Source organism: Setaria viridis, chromosome 6, assembly GCF_005286985.2.
Source record: "Setaria viridis chromosome 6, Setaria_viridis_v4.0, whole genome shotgun sequence".
Taxonomy (NCBI): domain Eukaryota; kingdom Viridiplantae; phylum Streptophyta; class Magnoliopsida; order Poales; family Poaceae; genus Setaria; species Setaria viridis.
Genome location: NC_048268.2, coordinates 31,193,707 through 31,200,056, shown reverse-complemented (window position 1 = coordinate 31,200,056; position 6,350 = coordinate 31,193,707).

The window sequence follows — 6,350 nt, the reverse complement described above, 5'->3', positions numbered from 1 at the left end:
CCCAGCTGACCTCTCTGACTCTGGGCGGGAGATGACTTGGCGTGCTTCCACTCGTCTGGCTCCCAAGCTCGGGGGCTGGGTGTCGCAGATGACTCGCGTGCCTCCTGTCGCCCGGCCGACCGCTCTAGCTCAGGACGGGAGACAACTTGGCATGCTTCCGCGACTCGTCCGGCTCCCAGGCTTGGGGGCTGGGCGTCGTAGACGACTCGGCGTGCCTTCCATCGCCCGGCCGACCTCTCTGGCTCTAGGAGGGATGTGACTCGGCATGCCTCCATGGTTCCGCTAGTCCTTGCGCTCACGCTCGGGGGTTGGACGTTTATTTAAGGTCGGTGTGCCTCTGTGGCTTCGCCAGTCCTCTTCCTCGGGGGCTGGGCACCTATTTCAGGTCGGTGTGCCTACGCGGCTCCACCAGTCCACATCCTCGGGACCTGGGTGCCTATTTCAGGTCGGCGTACCTCCGCGGCTCCACCAATCCTCATCCTCGGGGCCTCGATGCCTATTTCAGGTCGACGTACCTCTGTGGCTCCGCCAGTCCTCGTCCTCGGGGGCTCAGCGCCTATTTCAGGTCAACGTGCCTCTATGGCTCCGTCAGTCCTCGTCCTCGGGGGCTTGGTGCCTATTTCAGGTCGGCATGCCTCTGTGGCTCCGCCAGTCCTCATCCTCGGGGGCTGGGCACCTACTTCTGGTCTGCATGCCTCCATGGCTTCGCCTATCCTTGTGTTCAGGCACTAGGATCTGCTTCTTGGATAATTGGACCGATTCTACTAATCACTTCAATGCTCGGGGGCTACTCCTATGGAGTGTGTCTTGCGACGCCCTCCATATCCTTTGTTTCGACTTGTTGCACGCCCGACATCCATCAACTCGGCACTCGACTTCACTCTGCGCGTTGGCTCCGCGTTCGCTCGGAATTTCTTCTTTTTTGAGCACTACGCAGCCTCTCCATCACCATGATGTCATCGCAGCTTCAGCCGACTACATTTCAAGCTTCGCTCGGAGGCTTGAGAGATATGGGTACCCCATGGGTCACCACCGACCAGGATACTGGCTGGACCTGACAAGTGGACCTGCCCAACCAGGGTGCGTGGGCCGAGGATATGAAGATACTTGGAGTACACGTCAAGGCAACAAGACAGATCAAATCTGACCGGATATTGCAGGATACCTATTGTAATCCGACTTAGATCACCTTCCATGTAACAACCGAGTAGATTAGATTCAAACTGACTTGTACCTCTTGGTCATCAAGGCGGCCAAGGGTACCCCCCGAGGGTATCCCCAATAACCCCATCATCTGAACCATTGAGCAATACAAACCACCAGCATATAGGATATAGGGTATTACTCTTCGGAGATCCGAACCTGTCTAAAACCCTCATGCCCCCTTTGTGTTCTCGCGATCACCTTCGAGTTCTTGGTTTCACAATCACCCTCACCTACAAATCAACCACTTGGGTAACCCCCTGGTGGACTGTCGGGCTTATAAATCCGACAAGACGATCCATCGACAGAGTTATGTCCTCTCCGGGCACTACAGCTATGAAAAACGAGCCGCTTGGATGCCCTCTTGTACATCCCCCTTCACCATTGTCCATGACAACAAAGCACAGGCACAAGTCCTATTATAGATCGTCGCTTCGCAGAAGTGTTTGCCTTGCCCAACGGAATGTGTTAAAAGATTTGAGCATTCTTGGGAATGATGGGAATCTCAACGAGGATGCAATTCAAGACTATGCAGACCGCATAAAAGAATTGTTACCACCGGACCTTCTCAAGCCACTGAAGGAACTTCTTGGACCTAGTTTCCTATTTTTTCTGAGGTTGATGTTGTGTTCCTCTAGCTCATGCTGGGAGTGACGTTATTATTGATGGAGTTTGTCTTTTTTAGTTGTAGTTAGTTTTTGTTGGCTTGTTGTTGTTTCCTCTGTGGTGACCCCCTTTCGAGGGTTTTTTGTCCAGTTATTAATATAATCAGCAACTCGGTTCGTTTAAAAAAAAATTATTGTATACTATTACCTATGCCCACACTACTCTTTTGAGATTTTAGTTATGCAAAAGACTCAACTAACAATCTAATCACCTTATAATCTAGGGATCCAAATAACTCAGATAATTATAGTCCGCAACCTATATTTTTTATATACCATAATTTGTCCAAACTTTTATAAGAATTCTAAGAATTCTTGAGAGATCAAAAAGTGCCTAAGTTGGGCCGCTGTGCGAAGATGGATGAGTGAAGCCTAATTGACGGTCCAATCTAAATCTAGTCTTGGACTCTTAGTTGGGCCTCCTTCGGCAAAAAGGTACTGGTGGGCTACCCTGAAAGCCTGTTGGTGGTGACTGAAAATCAATCCGTCAGGAGAAGCCCACGGGACATCGAGTGGGCCTGCAATCCTGTAGCCCACCATGCCGCTGGAGTCTCCTTTTTCCCTTTGTCTTTGTTGTTGTTGAGTCTTCCAAATGAGCGTACTACCTTTTATCAAAAAAAGAGAGAGCGTACTAGACTATCCCACAACGTAGGACTGTAGACTCTACTGTGGAGACACGAATGTATTCGGCTCAGAAAAGCTCCCACATTCGGACACGATATGGTATACCTGTCCCAGAAAAGGAAAGCCCGTACCGACAGGCGACGGGCACTAGAGATGGCGCATCCAGCCTGCGGTGCCAGGGCAGCCAAAAACGGAATAGCAGATGTAGAAATCGCCGCCGGATCTGGCAGCCATAAGTGGCCAGCGTACTTGGGCTACAGTTCGGTACTGCTGCTAATGCCGAGCCGAGCCGTGGTCCTGGCTGCTGGCGCGTCGTCGCAACTTGCGAGGATTCGTATCCCCCATCCAAATTCCCCTGGGCCCCGGCCGACCGCGGACGACGAAGGCCTAAACGAAACCACAATCCAGTCGTGTAGCTGGCAGTGGCAGCTCAATCGGTGAGGGGCATACTGTTTCTGTTTGGCCACTCTTAGGGTCTTTTTGGGAAGGGGATGTTAAAGTTTAACAGGGTGTTAAACTTTAACATCCTCAAATTGATCTTAAAATTTAACACATGTGGGGTGTTTGGATGGTCTGTTAAATTTTAACACCAAAGGTTGGAATTGACACCATTGCCCCTCAATTACTCCTCCTTTCTCTCCTCTCCTTTACTCCTCCTCAACTTCTTCCTTTACCGCCGACAAGATGCGCGCCGCCGACGCCGCCATCGTCGCGGAGCTCCGCCACCTCGCGCGCCTCTACGACCGCTTCCGCCGCTCCACCGCCGCGGGCCGCATCCCGCGTCCCAACCCCTCGCCGCAGCCGCTCCGCCAGCCGCCGCAACGGGCGCCACCACCCGTCCAAGCAGAATGGCCCCGGCGGTGCGCCGACGGCGGAGGCTGCCGCGGTTGAGGTCGAGGTAGCGCGAGCCCCAGGCGTCGACGAGCGCTGCTGTCTCGCCCTCGCTCCAGCAGTCCTCCCGGTACGGCAGGTTCGGGTTCGGTGGCGGCAACTTCCCGTCCATCGCTCCTCCTCCCAAATCTCTACGCCTCACGACGACGAATCTCCGGCGGGAGCGGTACGCGCAGTTCCGCGACATGCGCGGGATGGAGCCCGCGGAGCTCCTGGGCGTGCTCCCGACCTGGGCGACAGTGGAGGAAATGCGGACGGGGATGGCGCCGGGAGGGAGAAAGGGCTGGTGGGGAGGGGAGGACTTGCGGACGGTGATGGCGGAACTTCGGTGGCGGATCCGGCCAGGAGGAGGGGCGGCGCGGTGGATCCGGCCAGGCGGAGAGGATGAGCAGGAGGAAGAGGCTGGCGCTGGCGGCGGGTAGGGGAGAGAGAAAAGGAGAGAGAGGGGGGCAACTAGGGAAAAGAGAGGGAGGGGGACCACTTTTAACACCTTTGGTACATTTTAACACCCCATCCATATGTTTATGAAAAGAGAGGTGTTAAATTTTAACACCTCTCTTTTAACACTTGTGTTTGGCATCCAAGGTGTTAAAAGGGGTGTTAAACTTTAACACCCCCTCCCAAACAGGCTTTTAGTTGTCTGCCATGATGCTACTGTGTTTGTGTTATACTGATACCGTTTGTGTAGAGAATAGGTTTCACTCGTACTGTGTTGTGTTATGTCTATCTACTATTTTTACAGTGTTACTTGTGCTGTTCGTGTTCCGCCTTGAACTGACTTTGGTACTGCTCGAGGGGATAGCAACGGGTACTGTAACGGTATGTAGATACATGAACACATAAATTTTGTCAGTAATTTCAGTCGCATAACAAGAAGTAAACAATACAAGATAGTGTCACCTGTCAGTGTTATTGTGGGTTTAATAAAATTAGATTTGATATTGTATATGTCTATGTATTTTTCTATAATCTTAATTAAAATAAAGAATTGACTTAGAAGAAAACTAATTAAAAGCTAAACTAAATGGCTAAATTGAGGAGAGCACTGTTTAGCTCGCTGAAAAACAGCGCAATCTTAGGACCTGTTTGGTATGGCTCCAACTTCTGGAGAGCTGAGTGGAGCCAACCAAACACCCTAACTCCACCAATTTATAGAGTAGCCTAACTCTATGGAGTTTGTGGAGCTCTAGTTCATTTTCTTAGGTCCTGTTTGGCACGGCTCCACTCCTAAACTCCAGCAACTCCATCAAAAAATTCAGTCCAAACACCCCAACTCCAAAACTCCATGGAGTTGCCAACTCCATGGAGCTATAGTGCAAATGGAAGTGGAGTTTTGGAGCACCTCTTTTGCTGCTCCAGAAACCTCTCTTTTGAACCTCCTCGTGGAGTTGGTGGATAATTACCCACTAATGCCACTGGTTATGGAAAAAAAAAGTTTCGTTCTATTCTATTGTTCCCCATCGTCAAGGCCCGCCGCCCGTCGCCGCCCAGCACCGCGCCCGTCACCGCCCGTCGCTCGTCGCCGCCCGTTGCCGCCCGTCGCCCGTCGCCGCCCGCCGCCCGTCGCCGCCCCGCGCCGCCCCCGTCGCCACCCACCCCGCCGCCCGCTGCCCAGCCCCGCCGCCTGTCCCGCCGCTCGCCGCCCAGCCCCACCGCCCAGCCCCGCCGCCCAGCCCGCCGCCCGTTGGCATATTGAAAGTGGAAGATTTTGACAGACCAAGGGAAACATTTGCAAAAGTCTTTTGAGTTTCACTCCTCCTGACCATATTCATCCATTCATTTACAGCATATGTTGGGATATTGAAAGGGGATGAATGGATGTAAAATACACACAACCTGTTGGCATATTGAAAGAGGAAGAAGAAGATGGGATAGAGAGGATGACAAGTGGGGTCTTAATTGGGGGGCAACAATGGTAATCCACACTGAAATCGATCTTTTTTGGAGCTGAGAGCACCCATCTAGCCAAACATCCCATTTTAGTTCTGGAGTTTTGGAGCGGAGCTGGCTCCATGTGGAGTTCTGGAGTGGAACAGCTCTACCCGGAGTTGTAGCCATGCCAAACAGGGTCTTAGAGCACCCTATTTGCAACTCCATGACCCTTAGATATAAACCTAGACGTGGAGCTAGGAATAATTACCAACCAATTAAAAAAAATCGTTCTTCCTTTTCTCTCTATTCCACGGGCATCCGCTCACCTCCCAATCCTTGCCTCATCCCATCGCCCCCACCTACCCCGTCCGTGCCGCAGCCCGCGTTGTCCCGTCCTGCACCGCCATTCCTACCCTTTGGCTCCAATCCACGCAGCATCCCGCTGCCGCCGCCGGTTGAGCAGGCCGTGCCAGCCCCAGCCCGCAAGAAGAAGATAAATGCAAAAAAAGAAAGGAATAGGTATGGAGTGAATGACATGCAGGCCCATCAACTAAGGCCTGGTTTGGTTCGTTTGCTTATTTTTAAGCATCCGTCACATCGAATGTTTAGATACTAATTAGGAGTATTAAACGTAGACTATTTACAAAATCCATTACATAAGTGGAGGCTAAACGGCGAGACGAATCTATTAAGCCTAATTAGTCCATGATTTGACAATGTGTTGCTACAGTAAACATTTGCTAATGATGGATTAATTAGGCTTAATAGGTTCGTCTCGCTGTTTAGCCTCCACTTATGTAATGGGTTTTGTAAATAGCCTACGTTTAATACTCCTAATTAGTATCTAAACATTGATGTGACACTTGCTAAAAAATAAGCAAAGGGAACCAAATTAGGAGTATTAAACGTAGGCTATTTTTTAGCAAGTGTCACATATCTTACCCTTAGGGCAATGGCAATGGCCTTAAACTTTTTTTTTCTACAGTTGGTGATACACTTCTAGCCAAACACTACAAACAAATAACTTTAACTCCACTCAGAATTAGTTTCGGTTGGAGTTTGGAGATACAGAAAAAAAGTATGGAGTTTGAGTGA